Below are 20,420 nucleotides of genomic sequence, written 5' to 3'. Positions count from 1 at the left end.
AGGGTAAGGGTAAGGGTTAGGTTAGGGGATAGATGTAGTGTTGTCTGTGTGTGTTTGTGAATGTTTGTCTGTCTTGTGTAGTGTAGTGTTACAGGAAGGTTTTAATGACCTTAAGGTGTAGGGTTAGCGTTGGGGGAAGGTACAACTTTAGGGTTAGAGTTAAGGTTAGCACCCATTACTAAGGTTATGCAGTGTGGTGGACCCCCCCTGCCCTCTTTAGTAATGGGTGCTAACCCTAATGATGCCCCATCCCCCAACCCTAACCCTACACCTTAAGATCATTAAAATCTTGCCATAATGCTGCCACTATTCAGACAAATTTGAGACTACTGTTAGTTTTGGTTTCAATATCAGGAGAGGAAGTAATTTTTCGCTCTTGATATTATTATTTTAATTTTCCTCCCACTATTGTGTTTGATCGAAATTATTTTGTCATTGTTTTACATTCAACATTATAGCTGTTCACCATACATGCCAGACCAGGGGTATATTTATGGTTCCCCATCCATTGATTGAAGTTTTGCTTGAATAAATGCAGGGATGAACTCTGCTCCACATGGATGGGAAGCCCGTTCTAGAGAAGGGGAAGCCTCTGAGGCACAAATCTGTCTCACTTGATCTGAAGTCATTCTAGATAATTGACAAGGAGTCTGTATTGTTTTAAATGTCCTCTGAGCAGTCTGCCACCTGTATTTTCCTGTACTTTAGAAAGAGGCTGAGGAAACTGAGGAAGTTCCTTTAAAATAATTTTAGAAAAAAAAATATTTTGATCACAAAACAAGATATCAGCGTGGCAAAATAAATCAATTTCTTTTTTCAGTTGGTGGCAGATCACCATGCAATAAACTTAATACAGTAAATGCAAAGTACACTGCACCTTAGCACAGGGTCAAATCTTGTCACTGGAGAGATCATTCAAAGAAGTTGTGTTAAAGTAGTAGGGACATATGTCTGAGCACTGAGCAGTCATCCTTCTGTATATAAATAATGGCTCTGAAGGTGAGCTCTGTGACCACAATTAGATTTGTTTAATTGCCCACTTTCAAATATCTGGACTGTTTTAAACTATCTTTGATGGGCAAACTGTAAAAAAGACAGAATTTTCACTTATTAAAAATGTGCAGTTTTGTACCTACCATAAATGTAGATGTTCGAGTGCATACCCTGCTGCAGTCATCACACTTGGGTTATCCTGCCATCAGGCGGTCCCGCAGTCGGCCCGAATTCCAAAGACTTGGTCCGGCGTTGGTTGCAGTCACTTCTTCCCTGATGTCAGATCACCAGGGGTATATCAGAGGCATCCGACGCCATTTTCTTCAGTTTTTCTTGCCCCAGATGTCAGGTGCCCCTAATAGGTAGGCAAAAAAAAAAATATATATATATATATATATATATATATATATATATATATATATATACATGTACATATAGCTATATGGAAAAAATAAAACAAAACCCTTAGGCACAAGCAAATACACCACAGAGGTAGTATAGAATAGAGTGGTAGAGATAAGTTCAGCTAGTTCAGAGGGGATGGAGGGAGGGTAACCTGGACTGCAGCAGGGTATACACTCGAACATCTACATTTATGGTAGGTACAAAACTGTACTATGTTCATCGCGTTACCCTGCTGCAGTCATCACACTTGGATAGAATCCCAAAGCTAAGGATGGGAGGTGGAGTCAAACAGGGTAGAGGAGGCTAGAAGGCCCTGCAAAACTGCAGTGGTGAAGCCAGCTTTAGTCTTAGAGTAAAGTGGTAAGTGGTAATGTTTGGTGAAGGTGTGTACTGAACTCCAAGTTGCAGCTTCCAGAATATCCTTGGTTGGCACCCCCCTGAGGAAGGCTGTAGATGTAGCTGCTGCCCTGGTAGAGTGGGGCCTTATGGTAGCAGGAACTGGTTTTCCATGGTGGGTTTAGCAAAGATGTATGCAATATCCTATCCATTTGGAAATGCGTTGTTTTGAGATAGCCTTTCCTTGTGATGCTGTAGCATAGGATACAAAAAGCTGGTCAGATTTTCTGAAAACCTTAGTTTTATCCAAGTAGTAACGTAGCTGCCTGTGAATGTCTAAGGAATGCAGGAGTCTTTCTCCTTTGTTCTGTGGATTTGGAAAGAAGGTGGGTAAATGGATGGTTTGATTTAGAGCCACATTGGATACCACCTTAGGCATAAAGGAGAGGTTAGTTCGTAGAGAAACTCTGTCTTGATGAAAAATGAGGAAAGGCTCTACTGCCATTAGTGCCTGAAGCTCTGAAACTCTTCTAGCTGAAGTGATTTCTAGCAGCAGGGCAGTCTTCCATGATATAAATTTTAAGTCAGCTGAGAAAGCTGGCTCAAAAGGAGGTAGCGTGAGTTTTTCCAGAACAAAGCTGAGGTCCCAAGTAGGTGTTGGTGCTCTCCTGGGAGGCCTAATGTTCTTGGCCCCTCTGAGAAACTGCCTTAAGAGTGGATGTGAAAATAAGGGAGGATCCGTGTTGTAGTGAGCAGAAATGGCTGAGGTGTGGATTTTAATAGATGAAAAAGAAAGCCCTTTGTGTAATATCTCAGTTAGATATTGCAGAATCTAAGGTATGTCAGGCTGAAGGGTATTTTGGCCTTTAGCTTGGTTCCAGGCGCAAAACCTTTTCCATTTGTCTGAGTAGGCTTTCATGGTGCTGGGCCTCCTGGCCTCCAGAAAAGCTTCCATAACAGCTTGTGAGAGAGGAGCTGGCTGGTTGCTTAGGTGATTTGCCATGCAGCCAAGTTTAAGGTCTTGAGCTGGCTGTGTAGAATCTGATTGTCTTGCTGTGTGAGCAGGTATGTAATTTGTGGTAGAATCCATGGTGGGCCCTGGGCCATATTCCTTAATAGTGGGTACCAGTGCTGGCGTGGCCAATCTGGGGCAATGAGTATCATTCGGGGTCTCTCCATCCTGACTTTCAGTAGCACCTTTGTGAGAAGGGATAGTGGAGGAAAGGCATATACTGTTAGCATTTTCCAACTGAATGAGAGTGCGTCCACTTTCCAAGCTTGATGGTGAAAAGTCCTTGTGCAAAACTTTGTTAGCTGATAGTTTTGAGAGCTGGCAAACAGGTCTATGTCTGGGAGCCCCCATTTTTGAGTTATCATTGCGAAAACTTGTGGATCCAGTTTCCACTCGTGGGGATCCATGATGTTTCTGCTTAGGTCATCTGCCAATGTGTTCTTTTTTCCTGGCAGGAACTGAGCTTGTAATTGAACTTGGTAAGCCAGTGCTGTGTTCCACAAGGTCATTGCTTGCCTACATAGAGGGTAGGAGTGTGTACCCCCTTGTTTGTTTATGTACCACATTACTGTGGTGTTGTCTGTCCTTATTATAAGCTGTCCTAGATGCAAGAGGTCCTTGAAGGCTGTCAGAGCATTTTGTACAGCTAGCATTTCTTTTTAATTGATGTGCAGATTCCTTTGATTTGCTGTCCATAAGCCTTGAACGCACCTGCCATGTGTGCCCCCCAGGCATAGTCCGTTGTATCTTTTGTCATAGTTTGCCTGGCCGGGGATAGGGTGAAAGGCTGACCCTTGTTGAGGTGACAAGCCTGTGACCACCATAGAAACTCCTACTGAAGGCAGGGAATGAGATTTATCATTGTTCCCAAGCTGTGGCTGTGTTGAGCCCATACGCTTTTTAGGTACCATTGTAATTTCCTCATATGCAGTTTTGCAAATGGTATTAGTAGTATGCAAGATGCCATGAAGCCCAAGGCCTGCAGAATTTTTCTTGCAGGGAGCTGGGTCTTTGTTGCCATTGTTCTGAAGTATTGAGTTAATTGTAGTTGTTTGTCTGGCATCAGATAAGCCATCTGGGCCGTTGTATTCAAGCTGGCACCCAGGAATGTCATATTTTGTGAGGGCACTAGTTTTGATTTCTTTTCGTTTACTGTGTACCCTAGGCAACTTAGAAGATGTCTTACAAAAGCCAGGTGTTGTAAGAGAATGTCCTTGCTTTCTGCTTGGATGAGACAGTTGTCCAGTATGGGTATATTTGAATTCCTCTCTGTCTGCAGTATGCAATTACTGGTGCCAGACATTTTGTGAAGACCCTGGGCGCAGTAGATAAGCCAAAGGGCAGTGCAGAGAATTGGTAATGGGTTGAACCTGCAATGAAACAGAGGTATCTTCTGAAATTTTGTCTGATAGGGACATGCAGGTATGCCTCCTTGAGGTCCAACGTTACTAGCCAAGCTTTCTTGCCCAACATGGGAAGAAGCTGCTGTAGTGTTAGCATCTTGAATTTGGGTACTTGCAAGAAGGTGTTTAAAATTGAAAGGTCCAGAATGGGTCTCCAAGCATTGTCTTTTCTGGGGACTAGAAAGAGCCTTGAGTAAATTCCTTGTCCTTGCTCCTGTGTAGGCACCAGTTGAATGGCTCTCATGTCCATGAGAGCTGTAATTTGTTTTTGTGCCTCTGCCCATTGATTTTGTGGCAGGTTTGGCATTCCTTTTATCCTTGGCAAGGTGTGGAAATGGAATCTGTATCCGTGTGAGATAATGTCTAGGACCTATTTGTCCTTTGTGACGATGCGCCAGTTGTCTGCAAAAAGTGCTAATTTTCCTCCCAAGGGAGCTGCCAAAAGGGTTTTGCTTGGTAGTTTGAGGTTTAAGTCATTGTGCTTGCCTTTTAGTGGTTTGGGACCTGTCTTCTCCTCCCTTCTGTGTTGTACTGCCCCATTGGCGAGGTTTGTAAGGGATTTGTGCTTGTCCTCTGCCCCTTGGGCGCCTATATTTACCCCTCTGTGGTCTGTCAGAAGCTAGAAAGGACCAATTTTTTGTTGGCTAATTTCTGCTGAAGCGTGGGGGCTGTACCTGTAAGAAATCTTTGACCATCTGCATAGATTTTGCCTTATCCTCCATCTTCTTTAAAACCTCCTCTGCTTTAACCCCAAATCAAACATCCTGCTGTGAGGGTGCATCCAGTAATTTTGCTTTAACATGATCAGGCAGAGATTATTCCTTTAACCAAGCATGCCTACGTATAACAGACCCAGTAACAGCTGCTCTAGAGGAAGCTTCCAAGGCATCAAAACCACATTGGAAAGTATGTTTGCCCACCTGTTCAGCTGCATGCAACAGATCTTGCATTTCCTTGAATTCAGACTGTTGAGGGTGCATGCCCATCTTCTGTTTTATTTGAGACATTAGGAATTGCTGGTATTTAAGCATGTGAAATTGACAATTTAGTGCTCTCATAGCTAGAGTAGTTGAGGTGCAAACCTTCTTCCCCCACCTATCTAGTGCTCTGGAGTCCCTTTCTGAAGGTACAGGATTTTTCGCCATAGAAGCCTTAGCCCCTTTGGGACCCTGGGAGATTGTCTCTGGATCAGCAGCAGGGCTTTTGTAAAGGAATTTGTGTGAGTCAGACACTCTATTGTTTCTATCTGGTTTGGCTGGAGCAGGAGGCAGAGAATCTGGATTTAGACTAGATTCTAAGAAGACATCATCCACTATGTCCAAAACTGGGGGGGATAGCAAGTGGTCTGTGCTGGGGGAGTAACAGAAACTCTCAGAGCCTTTTCTTTGAGTCAGAGTAGTCCTGACCTTCCCAGTGGAAATGTTCCCTCATGGTGCGTAAGGTTTCTCCAAAGGAGTAATCTTCAGGGGGAGAAGCTGAGGGAATGGAGTCTTCAGCATCAGAATCTTCATAAGGGGGAAAGGAGTAATCCTGTTCCTCAGAGGAGCCTGAGGAAACAGACACCTGATCAGAGGAGGCATAACCCTCCTCTTGTCTAGGCCTTTTGTCGGGGGGGGGGGGGTTGGGAACCCCTGATCAAAGAAATCAAATCTTCAGCCATTTTAAGCATCTGTTTCTTAGGCATAGGGCCTTGACCTGGAGACTGAAGTGTAGGCTTTTTAGGTTTGAGAGGAGTCTTAAGCTTAGCATAAGATTTTATGGTGAGGGTAGTCAGTCTGAAGACACATTCAGAAACCAAAGGTGTTTCTGCAGCACCGGCTTCCCCTACTGTAATGTCGTCAGTAGGGCCTAAGGAAAATGGCTGCGTTGGCCTAGAAATCTTTGTTGGGGGATCCGATGCGGTCTAGAGATCCAATTCAGCAGTAGCCAGGGGCTGCGTAGGTGCCTCACTGAAAACTGGAGAACCGGCGACCGGGCCAGCCGAGGCCTCGGAGTCTGGCTTGGATCTAGGCTGCCTGTCCTTATCCTTGCATTTTTTTATGTACGCCGGTAGTCGGTTGCTCCGATGGCATAGTGTAATTAAATTTTCTACTGAAGTAGTGTTGTGCGAAATCAAAGCGATGCTTTATAGTTCGCTTATTGAACCTAGCACAAAACCGACAACCAGTGACGTCGTGGTCTGGGCCTAGGCAAGGTATACAAAAAGAATGAAAGTCCTTATGAGGTATTTGCTTCCCACAAGAAATGCAATTGTTAACTTTTTATGACATCAGACTGAGGCAAGAAAAGGTTCCCCAATGGGGTACTTAGCTTTGAAGTCTTCGGACTGAAACTCGATTCGAAAATCTCAGGTGTCGGCCGACCAGCACTTGCGAACTGCTTCTGCTTTGGGCACCGTGCGGCAAGAAACACTGAAGAAAATGGCATCGGATGCCTCTGATATACCCCTGGCACTCTGATGTCAGGGAAGAAGCGACTGCAACAGACGCCGGACCAAGACTTTGGAATTCGGGCCGACTGCGGGACCGCCTGACGGGAGGATAACCCAAGTGTGATGACTGCAGCAGGGTAACACAATGAACATCTATGATATTTTATGTACAATTTCAGTGGTGTGGTTAGTAATTGATTCACAGGAAGTTACTAGGCTAGAAGCCCTACAGCCTTTCCAAGCCTAGCCATGTTAATCCCAATTATCCCCATTTGCTCTTTTTTGGTAGTTCATAGACTGAATTTATGAACAGAGGAGGTCTGTGATCAGCACCAGCTACCCCTGTCCATGAGGGACAAATATGTGTTACTACATGGATTTGTATTAAGCTAACTGCTGTAATTTAATGCCTAGACAATTAATTCATGTGAGAACCAAACCCTCCACCTTGTGTCCATGAGGGGAACACCTTAACCATTATTCCAACCTCCCATCTCTGTCTGCTGTCCAGTGCACCTGAATGGGTAGTTTAGGTTCTGCGACTGCCATAAGTTCCTGTATGTTTGATATAATGAATAAATTAGCTCTGGCTGGACTGAGATTACCCAAGGTACATCTTTCAGTAAGAGCTCCAGTCAGCTAATAATTAAGACCTTAAGTATAGTGACCTTTGCTTGATGTAATGGTGACTTGAGGTATACCTGCTTAATTATTTATTTTATTTATTTATTTTACATTTGTTGACTGGGACTGTCTGATTGAGCTAAACCTTTTTTCAGCAGAGGCCCAGGGAGAAAAGCTCCAAGTGATACAAACAATTCCAATGTAGTTTAAGAAAAGATGCAGTAGTACATAATGGTAGAAAGAGATAGGTGAAAGGGGAAAAAAGAGCAGTACTGTGTTGCAGTTTAAAGATATAAATGTATGACATTTCATGATAAATTAGACTATTAAGTAATACATGAACTATACTGTACCAGTACAGTAATTCTATAAGACAGTTGTTAAAGGAATTTCAAAAGTATACATGCTGCTTTTAAGTTAGTCTTTCTTAGTCTTCAGTATGTCAGCACAGAAATAAATCTTTAGTTTTATGATAGAGTGAGTTTTTCTGTTTATTAAGTAAGTACAAACTCCCTGGTATTCATTAACAATCGTGTAGGCACTACACTAAATGTACACAATGTAAGCATGTTAACGCAATGAGCAAAAGCGCTAATCGAATAATGCATGCTACTCACTGAGCATACATGTTTGCAAGCACCTTTTCATGGCCAGCAATCATGTTTGTGGCCATGGGAAAGTGCTTGCAAGCACAAGCATAGAATGTAAACAAAATAGCTGTCCCATAGGCAAAGCTCAGATACGAGCATGCATATAGCCCAGAAATATCAAGGGCGGGTACATTGAAAGAATATTGAAGGAGGGGAATTATCATGGGTGAATTGCAGATAAATAATAATTGTTTTATAATGCATAATTAATTAACATGGAAAGGGAAATGTCTAAAGTGTACTCATATATCGTAGACAAATGTGCTTAAAGTATCGAAGAAACATTTCTGACGTAAATCCGCCAATATTGATGTAATGATAATTAATGTCAATAACAATAGTGGAGTTATGCACATAAATAACAATGGACATAATAACATGGGATGAGCTAGGGATATAAATCTGCAATGTAACAGAGGGCAGTGAAAATGTCATGTATGTGTTAATAAAATGCTTAGTTGTGATAACAGCAAAGACAGAAGACACTTTATGGGATGAATGCACAGAGAGCAGTTGTTGCATATGAGATGTTTATCCAGGGAATTCATGTATGCAAGCTGACACCACTGCTATATTTTCACCTCAGCATGCATACACAAGAACAAATGGACCACCTTATTTCAGGTAAGTCAGAAATGGACATTTTTGTGCAAATAAATGTCAGTGACACCCATAGAAAAAATGTTTATTGCTTACAAACATTACAGACAAGTAAGTTTTGTATGGTCATGTAAATGCTAAATAGTAAAATAATAACATACTGTATATAAGTGATAAATGACAACACACATTCAATGACATGTCATGGTTTCAAGTTTTCCATTGCTGATTTACAAACATTTCCTACATCATTATACAGGGCGTGCTGATATGTAATTACTGGTGACAGTAACATAACAGCAACAACACACAGGAAAATGTTGTAACAGAGAACCAATTACAGTTTCTGATGGTCTGGCAGCATGTCATACAGTAAGAAACGTTAGGCTGTATAATGTGATGAAAACAATTGCAGTAATAAAGAAATGTCCAGATGAAGCCATGTAATACAGAGAGAAATTATCTTGGGAATAAGTAGTGCCTCTGAGAAATGAATGACATAATAAACATTTGCATCATGTCATTTTTACATATGTCAGGACAGATATGAGAGAGATGCATAAAAATCACAGATGTCACAGAAATACACATATTTGTTATGATGTGAAAAACACCCTTGAAGAGCTTACGCACTTTCCTATCATAAGGTGTATGGATGCCTTACCTTGTAGGACGCCTGTAAGAAGGGGTCCTCTGAGTGTGCCATAACTATTAGCTATGTGTAAGCCATTGCAGTCTGACCTACATGTCTAACAGACAGGTGTTACCAGATTCAAACCCTGTCTGTTATACTAGGCTCTCTTCAGATCTCTGTAGTGACTGCATGTGCCACATAAGATATCAATGAAGGCTCTCACAAATAAGTAAATTGAATGTGTACATTACGAAAGGAGTTACAAATATAAAATGAGCAATCATATTTAGTCAGAATGTTGGAAATTAGCTATATATGTTAGTGTCCACAGAATAGTGAGCAGTACAGTATCAATACTTCTCTGACAAGGAAGCTGCTTCCTTCATGTAGTATATACACTGACCCAGAACTGAACCACATTTTACGTGTGTAGGTATGCTATATATGTTACTATCCACAGAATAGTGAGCAGTACAGTATCAGTACTTCTCTGACAAGGAAGCTGCTTCCATCATGTAATGTATACACTGACCAAGAACCGAACCACATTCTACCTGTGTAGGTATGCTATATATGTTACTATCCACAGAATAGTGAGCAGTACAGTATCAATACTTCCCGGACAATGAAGCTACTTCCATCATGTAGTGTATACACTGACCCAGAACTGAACCACATTTTACGTGTGTAGGTATGCTATATATGTTACTATCCACAGAATAGTGAGCAGTACAGTATCAATACTTCTCGGACAATGAAGCTACTTCCATCATGTAGTGTATACACTGACCCAGAACTGAACCAGATTCTACCTGTGTAGCTATGCTATATATGTTACTATCCACAGAATAGTGAGCAGTACAGTATCAATACTTCTCTGACAAGGAAGCTGCTTCCATCATGTAGTTTATACACTGACCCAGAACTGAACCACATTCTACTTGTGTAGGTATGCTATATATGTTACTATCCACAGAATAGTGAGCAGTACAGTATCATTACTTCTCTGACAAGGAAGCTGCTTCCATCATGTAGTTTATACACTGACCCAGAACTGAACCACATTCTACTTGTGTAGGTATGCTATATATGTTACTATCCACAGAATAGTGAGCAGTACAGTATCATTACTTCTCTGACAAGGAAGCTGCTACCATCATGTAGTCTATACACTGATCCAGAACTGAACCACATTCTACCTATGTAGGTATGCTATATATGTTACTATCCACAGAATAGTGAGCAGTACAGTATCAATACTTCTCTGACACGGAAGCTGCTTCCATCATGTAGTGTATACACTGACCCAAAACTGAACCACATTCTACTTGTGTAGGTATGCTATATATGTTACTATCCACAGAATAGTGAGCAGTACAGTATCAATACTTCTCTGACAAGGAAGCTGCTTCCATCATGTAGTGTATACACTGACCCAAAACTGAACCACATTCTACTTGTGTAGGTATGCTATATATATTAGTGTCCACAGAATAGTGAGCAGTACAGTATCAATACTGTTCTGACAAGGAAGCTGCTTCCATCATGTAGTATATACACTGACACAGAACTGAACCACATTCTACCTGTGTAGGTATGCTATATATGTTAGTGATCACAGAATAGTGAGCAGTACAGTATCAATAAAAAATAACGTTAAGACCTTTTTTAGCAGCCAGGTCATTCAAACATTGACATATATATATTTAGGTAATCATATGAACTGTCACATGTTTTAATATACCAGTATGTTTTGTCTGTGCTAGTAAGATAGACCTTTTTATATGTCTTGGTTTTCTATACATCTTTCACACATTGTGGTTTTACCGTTGTATTATATTTTATATATTCTACATATATATACTTTTATAAATTTTTCAGATATTTCATGGACTTGAACATAGTTTTTAGGATTGCATTTAGTTGTTTTAGTGGTTAGAGTTCCTACAAGCCTGAATGAATATGCACTAGCACTTTAATTCAGTAATATCAATATACTAATAATGCAAATGTGATAATTGTGCATGTATTAAAGTGATGGATTTTATGGAGTACTGTTGAAGTCTGAAGAAGCGTCAGAAGGACGTGAAAGCGCTTACTATCTTTGATTGTTTGTTCCAATAAAGAATTAAACTACAGCAGTTTCGTTGGATTATTCACAGCGTTTTGGTGCACCGTTGAAATTGCTATTTTGAGTACAGTATCAATACTTCTCTGACAAGGAAGCTGCTTCCATCATGTAGTATATACACTGACCCAGAACTGAACCACATTCTACCTGTGTAGGTATGCTATATATGTTAGTGTCCACAGAATAGTGAGCAGTACAGTATCAATACTTCTCTGACAAGGAAGCTGCTTCCATCATGTAGTATATAAACTGACCCAGAACTGAACCACATTCTACCTGTGTAGGTATGCTATATATGTTACTATCCACAGAATAGTGAGCAGTACAGTATCAATACTTCTCTGACAAGGAAGCTGCTTCTATCATGTAGTATATACACTGACCCAAAACTGAACCACATTCTACCTGTGTAGGTATGCTATATATGTTAGTGTCCACAGAATAGTGAGCAGTACAGTATTAATACTTCTCTCAGAAGGAAGGTGCTTCCATCATGTAGTACACACACTGACCCAGATCTGAACCACATTCTATCTGTGTATGTATCCTATACAAGCCAGGTCTCAATGCATGAGCCACAGGAGCAGTCAGAGCATGATATACTTGAAATAGCCATTTAATTGCAGTGCAATTACAATCTGCATTGATATGTCATTGTCTGATATAAATATGTATAGCAATACAATATACAATGGTGTTTATGTAACATTATTGCATTCTTATAATGTTGGCCTCTCAGGAATTGAAAGCAAGACATGTGACTCTACTGACTAATGACATGGATGAACCACAAAAGCCATCATGGAAATCAACACAGCTGTGACACTCCACCTATGCTAACATCAGATGTATGTGCTATAGACAAACTATTTTAGATAAAAGGGATGGTCAAGGCCTCTCCCAGTGTATATGGACACATTTAAATTGTGGTTAATGCCATTCATGCCTTACGGTATAAGGCCCAACAATGTTAGCAGACACTTAATATAAATGTTAAACATGAGTATTTGACAACAGAAAATACATGATATTGTGCAGGATGAATGCACCACAATAGAAATGTCAGTACAACTGTGAGACATGTTGGTTTGTGAAGGAATTACATAATGTTGTTGCTGCAAGGGATATATGTGCCGGGTCTATATTATATGTTCAAAGTTTGAAAACTTTGAACATTAAATAATCGAATTTAACTGTTCGAAGTTTCAAACATCGAACATATAATAAAAAAAAAAAAAAAAAAAAAAAAAACGGAACTTACCTGATTAGTGTAGGCATCGCTGAGACAGCAGTATAGTGTGGTAAATGGAAGATTTCCCTTACTGCACTGTAGTGTGGTCTCAGAGTTGGTATATTTAAAGAGCAGGGGGTGTGGAGAGTGCAGGGGGGCTTGCCCCCAGCCTACAGCCATTAGTTTTAGGTTTTCTTCTTTTTTTTTTTTTTTTACATATGTTCGAAGTTTTATAACATATGTTCGAAGTTTTATAACTTTGAACATTTAAATTCGATATTTTAATGTTCGAAGTTATAAAACTTTGAACGTATGATATTGACCCTGTGTGCCTGTAATTGCTGCACTATGTCAACAACATACAGAATGTTGTCTCATTCTCTCATGCCAGAGGATAGCACTTCCTACCTATGTTATGTAAGGAAAATATAATCACTTGTCATCATTACTCTAAAGAAAAATCATCGCTATGTGAAAAATTAGAATAGCATTTTGTAAAAGGAATCAATATCTCTATGTGTATGCAGCAGATGTGTTTGGCAACAGGGTTAGTGACATATACAGTCACAGTAAGAATGACACAACATAGTCTGAGCAGTAATGGCTGGATTTGAACCAGCTACCAAAGAGACAATCTACAGATTAGTGCCTGAATCACAAGCACCAAATAACAGGGTGTGGTACTACTGGGACAGTGCACATTTCAATGGATGACATAACTAGTGTATCTGGAATTTTATGTTAAAAAGTGGTTGATGGGCACAATAACACTGTACAGCTACACATCATATGTGCATTTGAAGAGTAGTATACAGAGCATGAGGGTAAAATATGCACTCACAGCTGGCCCCAAACATCCTAGATATGTAGCTGCACAATGTACAATGCAAAGCAATACAGTCATGCCACACATGAGGATTCACATTCCAACTATGAGATACGGCAGTTATGGTAGCATTATGTAATCATTGTGTGGCCAAAAAGAGATCTACCCTGTGGATGCTAAGATATGGTAATGTCACAGAGTGCCACTGTAACTCCATCTCATAAGTAGAAGCATGCATAAAGGTGGTTTTGAGGTGGCCAACAGTATATGACTGTAGTCATAGTCACACTAAGCAGTGATGGACTCAAACCACTTATCTTTCCAATTACACAATCTATACTGCACGTTATCAGCTCTCAGTGCCACAGTAAAATACTGAGTATGAGTGAAGCATGCAGCATCTTTGAAGGGATGGCATCAGCACTGTATTCTCAAGAAGATATTTCAGGTAAAAAATGACTTTTATAGCCATCTAGGGTTGTAAAAGGTGCCTTTGCAATTGTGTGTAAACCAATGCTGAAGTAATTTGTAGTCACACACACACACACTTGTAGATGTTAAACACTGTTTTATTTGAACATCCTACATACCTATTTATGCAATCTAATGAATAGTGTAAGAAATGCATGCTCCACAGGAGACGTCTGGCATTTAAAGTGAGACAGTCCACTTTAGAAAGAATTTACTCATCAATGCATTGCAAAGAAGTAAAAGTTAGGATTAGAGGTTGGTGGAGTCATGTAGTAGTTTAAAACTTTTACCCAGAGTAGAAGCTGATTGAGTGCATGCGCACCTAACTGTAAACATCCACACTCACAACTTCACAATATTGAGCAACAAACCTCCTACCTATCTAGTTGCTCAATGTAGAAAGGATTGTATTAATTGCAAGTGCCACAGAAGAAGTCTGATTGTTAAGGGGAGACAATGAATGTTTTTAGGCTGACCTCATCAGTATGTTTTGTAGAGGATGTTTCAGTAAAAAGTGTGATAAGGGCGATGTGTGCACATTTAAAATGCATTCTCTTCAGGGGACGTGAATACAGCACCAAGTGTTTTGCGCACACACACACACACACACACACACACACACACACACACACACACACACACACACACACACACACACACACACACACACACACTTCTCATGTTGAACATCAAGCCTCCTACCTATAAAGTTAAACTAGGGACCACTGTATTAGATGCATGCACCACAGGATAAGTTTGACTCATAAGTGGATAGAATGCAGTTTTGTTAGGATGACCTCATCACTATTTTATACACACACACACACACGCCAGACAGACAGACACACAAGGTTCTCATGCTAGCCATTGAACATCCTATCTATTTACATAATTTAGAAAGCACTGTATTAATTACAGGTATCACAGGAGAAGGCTGTCATGAACAATGGGAAATAAGACATTTGAATTCTGTGAAATCCACTGTTTGGAACAAATGGTTCTGTACATCACAAGTTGTGCACAAAATGCTTATGTGTGCACAGAACGATATAACATCACCAAGATTTTCACATGTAATTACTTCCTTCTCTACTAAAATTTAGATGTTGTCCTTCATGTTCATTGCATTACTATAAGGGCCATTGACATGTTTCATGGTGCACAGTGGAGGATTATAAAGCAAACTTTACTGCGACTTCATGCAAAGAAGAATTCACACTTGTATTGTCTCATAGTTGCACTATGGGCATTACCAAAACAAACATGCAAGTCATACCTGGGGCAGTTTACTGCAGAATATCAGTGATGGATTATGTGAGAATAGGTTAACCAAACTTGTAACACAGTTACAAATGTAAACACTGAAGAGGAGTCATACACTAAACAACTGGATTAATTAAGTCAGCATCCTTCTGAAGTCAAAATCACCAGTTACCAAAAAGGAATACAGACTTACAAACTTTATGCAGCCTACAACAATAATGATCTTTTTTTTATTTTACTCTTTGAGTGCAGTACTGGCAAGTCGGCTTGCCCTGCTGCTGATGAAGTATTAGCACATATGTAATTGTATCTTGAAGTGTCCAACTTTGAAAGGGAATTAGCAGTACTCTATGTTGCTTTGTGCCAACTTTCATACAAAGAGCTGTACAAGGCAGGCTTCACAATAGGGAGCAGGGAGATTAACATAGTAGTACAATAATGATTTGTTCCGCCTACACCCCCGGTCAAAGAAGCCACCGTGAAAAACTTTTCAAAAGCAAACTTCACTTTACTTAAAACTGAGGTGGAAAGTTTCAAAGCCCCCATGCTAAAGGACAATGCTGCCCAAGCTGCAAAATCCTTTACTAATACACTCTACAGGCACCTACAAAAATGCATGGATGGTGCTATCCCAGGCAAAACCAAGACTCACTCCTCCAAGAAAAGGAAACCAGTCTGCTGGACCCCTGCCATAAACATGCTATACAATAGAAGGAGGAAACCAGTACAGAAAAGAGTAAAATCTCAAGAAGGGAAGACATCCCTGATCAGTATCAGCAAGAAACTACAATCCCTCATAAAATCATCCAAGGATAGCTTTGAAAGAAAAATTGCCAAGGACTCCAAAGATAACCACAAGGCATTCTTTAGCTATGTCAAGAATCTAAGTGGCAATTCTCAGATCTGCTCAGGGTTAGTGCAGAATGGCACAAAATTCAATGAACCGACCGATATCGCCAACATCCTGGCAGACAGGTTAAGTGCAAACTTCACCCCCCTCTCACCCCCAAAAGGGCCCATAACCATACCAGAAGAATGTAGTACCCATGAAATCACAGACAGGATAAAACAGCCCTCTCCAAAGCCAAAAACACAGCATCAATGGGACCGAACAGTGTTCCAGGCTGTGTCCTACACAAGTTCAAAGATGAACTAACCCCTCAATTAAACACACTGTTCAAACTCAGCATCTCCACAGGCTACATGCCCACAGAGTGGGGCACAGCAATGGTTATTCCGCTCCACAAAGGGGGAGCTACAACAGACCCTGGGAACTCTCGCCCTATAAGCCTGACTAGCTTGGTCTGCAAGGCTATGGAGCACATCATCATGAATCTCATTAACAGAGACATTGGGAGCCTTCAAACACTGGAGCCTACCCAGTTTGTCTTTGTTAAGGGCAGATCATGCCTCCTAAACCTGATGGACTTCTTTGGGACTGTTACCAAGACTATAGATGAGGGAAAGGTGGTCCACAAAGCCTACTTAGATTACTAAAAGGCCTTCGACACCATTCCCCATTCTGGTATTATAGACAAGCTCAGCAGCCTGAACATAAACCCCTACATCATAAGATGGATTGCCAACTGGCTCATGGACAGAACCCACATGGTAAGAGTTGAGGGAGCTAGGTCTGACTATAAATCGGTTACAAGTGGCATTCCCCAGGGCTCAGTCCTAGGACCCCTCCTGTTTGGCAAATACTTCTCAGAGATACAGGTAAGCACAGGAGGACTATGGCTGACCAAGTTCGCAGACGACTGCAAACTAGGGGTTATAATTGACTTTCCAGCTGACACAGACATCCTCCAAAAGGGTCTTACTGAGACAGATACCTGGTGTCAAAACCATGGCCTCAAACTAAATGCCAAAAAGTGCAAAGTCATCCCCTTTGGAAAAAACAAAGTACCCATAAACTACCACATAGGTGGTATCCCCCTAAATACGGAAGACATAATAAGGGATCTTGGGACCCAAGTAGATAGAAACATCTCCTTTGATAATCACATTGCTAAAGTGGTTAGAAAATCCTTCTATATGGCCCACCTAATTATAAAAGGGTTTGCATCCAAATCAAAAGAGGTCATTGGGCCCCTTTATGCATCACTCATCAGATCCATCATAGAGTACAATGCCCCATTTGGGATGTACCTTACAAGACACCTGCAACAATTGGAAAGACCACAAACTTACCTCACCAAGAGGATCACTGGCCTCAAGCAGATGCCCTATGCAGCTCGACTGAATAAATTCCAGCTGTACTCGGTTGCATACCGCCTACTCAGAGGTGATCTCTGCCTGACAAACAAGGCCATGTCCAACCCAGAATTGATTGACATGCTCCACCTAAAGAAAACCATATCCCCTCGAGCCACACACTCCAGGGATCTAAACCTCACCACAACAATAAATAGGATGTGCTGGATGAATAGATTCCTGTCCCAGAGACTTCCTATGCTCTGGAATAAGATTCCAATCTACATTAAACAGAGCTCCTCGCTAACCCTCTTCAAGAGAAACCTTGACGAGTGTATGGGAAACAGAATGTTTACCCCAGGGATCACTTCAATGGCTCTGCTGGTCAGAGGCACAGGGAACTAATCTAAGGGGGCAATGAAAGCCAACACATTCTAGCTAGGCTTATAAATGCCTTCGGGCAGATAGCCTAGTACCTACCTATGAACCTATAAGGTGGATATGCTTGAGATGAAGGCTGATGTGTGCCTGCTCAAGATGCTAGTGCTTGAGGGAATTAAAAGAAATTTCTGGCTTGAACTTGGACCTGAGTCATACTTACTCTATGCCTCTGTGAGATGAGTTAATCTCTCCTCGTGTGACTCATAGTTTACAGCTATGTCTTCTGCAACTATACAGTACAAAAAGAAAAGAAATATATATGAAATCATAATGAGTACCTGCATTGGCTGGCTAGATCATTAATGCCACATCATAGACATATGATGAGTCAGTAGACTTACCCAACTGAGGGGGTGTTTGCAGTCCTAAATTCAGCCTCCCATCAAGTTAGGAGATCTGCTTGCACAATTTTAAGGTCACTATAGTCATGATGTCTCAACTGTCCAGATTTTTGCCTCTATGTAATGTCTTGCTTGTGTGGAGCTTTTCTCCCCGGGCCTCCACTGAAAATGGACATGTTATCCAGTCGGACTATCCCGGTCAACAAATGTAAAATAAAATAAATAAATAAATGAATAATAAATTACCAGATTTTTGCCTCTTATTTTTGGTCTGTTCCTCATAAAATTTGTGGTTTGCTGGCAAATCATTTAGGATTGAAGTCATTAAATAATAATAAATAATGACAGGCATTTTAGTTTCAGACTTCATACCCTTCAGTAAATATATAATAATGTAAAATCTGACATTCTAGCAACTTTCTAAGTTTATAGGAGCAATATTTAAAATGTCTCCCTATTTTTTTACCCTTGTCCCTCCATTTTTTCTGACTTTGTCCAGATTTCTTGCACTGAGATGTTAAGAGGTATGCCAGTGAGATAAGTGCCAGTTGCACTGGAGACAGCTTTGGCTAAGGTATTTCAAGCCTCAGCCTTATACTGAGACTCAGTATAAATCCCCTAAGGCAGCCTACAGTTGTAGTGCTCCTCAACACCCCACTTTTGTGCTTTATATTTAGCACAATTCTATCCCTCGCTAGCCATGTTTGCAAAAGTCAAGCTAACAAGGTATGTCTGAATTGTTGCCCAGTTTAGATCTTGCAAATAACTAGTTGTGCACAAAGACGCACAGCCTTGCTGACTGCATTTGTGGAATTGAAGGCATATGGATTCCTTGTCAGACACAAAGGTAGTATTTACAGTATATAAAAATAAGTTTGTGAAAAATGGCATTGAGATTTGCCATGTGTGATGCTCAACCTACTGACATAGGTTGCGATGACATGCTTAATGGCATTGTTTTCACTCCTTGCAGTTTGGAAGGAGGCAGAAGATGAATTGTAATATACTATGATATTGGGGCTTATACTTTTTCTTCTTCTTTCAGCTGTTCCCATTAGGGGTCACCATAGTGGATCATCTGTTTCCATTTCTTCCTGTCCTATGCCTCTTGTTCTGTCACGCCATCCACCTGCATGTCCTCTCTCACCACATCCATAAACCTTATCTTAAGCCTTCCTCTTTTCCTCTTACCTGGCGGCTCCATCCTTAGCATCCTTTTCCCAATATACCCAGCATCCCTCCTCAGCACATGTCCAAACCAATGCAATTTCACCTCTCTGGCTTTGTCTCCAAACCGTCTAACCTGAGCTGACCGACCCTCTAATAGACTGATTCCTAATCCTGTCCATCCTCGTCACATCCAATGCAAATCTTAACATCTTTAACTCTACCACCTCCAGCTCTGACTTCTGCCTTTTTGTCAATGCCACCATCTCCAACCCATATAACATAGCTGGTCTCACTACCCACTTGTAGACCTTCCTTTCACTCTTACTGGTACCTGTCTGTTACAAATCACTTCTGACACTCTTCTCCACTCACTCCACCCTGCCCGTACTCTATTCTTCACCTCTCTTCCACACTCGCCATTACTCTGAACTGTTGATCCCAAGTATTTAAACTCATTCACCTTCACAAACTCTACTCCCTGCATCCTCACCATTCCTCTATCTTCCCTCTCATTCACACACATATATTCTGTCTTAGTCCTACTGATTTTCACTCTTCTCCCCTCTAGAGCATATCTCCACCTCTTCAGGGTCTCCTCAACTTGTTCCCTACTCTCACTACAGATAGCAATGTCATCTGCAAACATCATAGTCCACAGGAACTTCTATCTGGCCTTGTCTGTCAACCTGTCCATCACCATTGTAAATAAGAAAAGGTTCAGAGCTGATCCTTGATGTAATCCCACCTTAAACACATCCGTCACTCCTACCGCAGACCTCAACACTGTCACACTAGCCTCATACATATCATATACCACTATTACATACTTCTCTGCCACTCCTGACTTCCTCATATAGTACTACAACTCCTCTCTAGGCACCCTGTCATATGCTTTCTCTAAGTCCACAAAGACACAATGCAACTCCTTCTGACCTTCTCTATGCTTCTCCATCAACATTCTCAGAGCAAACATTGCATCTGTAGTGCTATTTCCCAGCATAAAACCATACTGCTGACCACTAATCCTCACCTCCCTTTGTAACCTGCTTCCACTCCTCTTTCCCATAACTTCATGCTGTGACTGATCATTTTATCCCTCTCTAGTTACTGCAGCTCTGCACATCACCCTTATTCTTAAAAATCAGTACCAAACCACTTCCCCATTCCTTCGGCATCCTCTCACTTTCCAAGATTTCATTAAACAATCTGGTTAAAAACTCTACTGCCATCTCTCTTAAACACCTCCATGCTTCCACAGGTAT

Source organism: Protopterus annectens, chromosome 15.part0 (genome assembly GCF_019279795.1).
Source record: "Protopterus annectens isolate FY-2018-M chromosome 15.part0, PAN1.0, whole genome shotgun sequence".
Lineage (NCBI taxonomy): Eukaryota > Metazoa > Chordata > Ceratodontiformes > Protopteridae > Protopterus > Protopterus annectens.
This window is presented reverse-complemented; position numbering follows the sequence as displayed.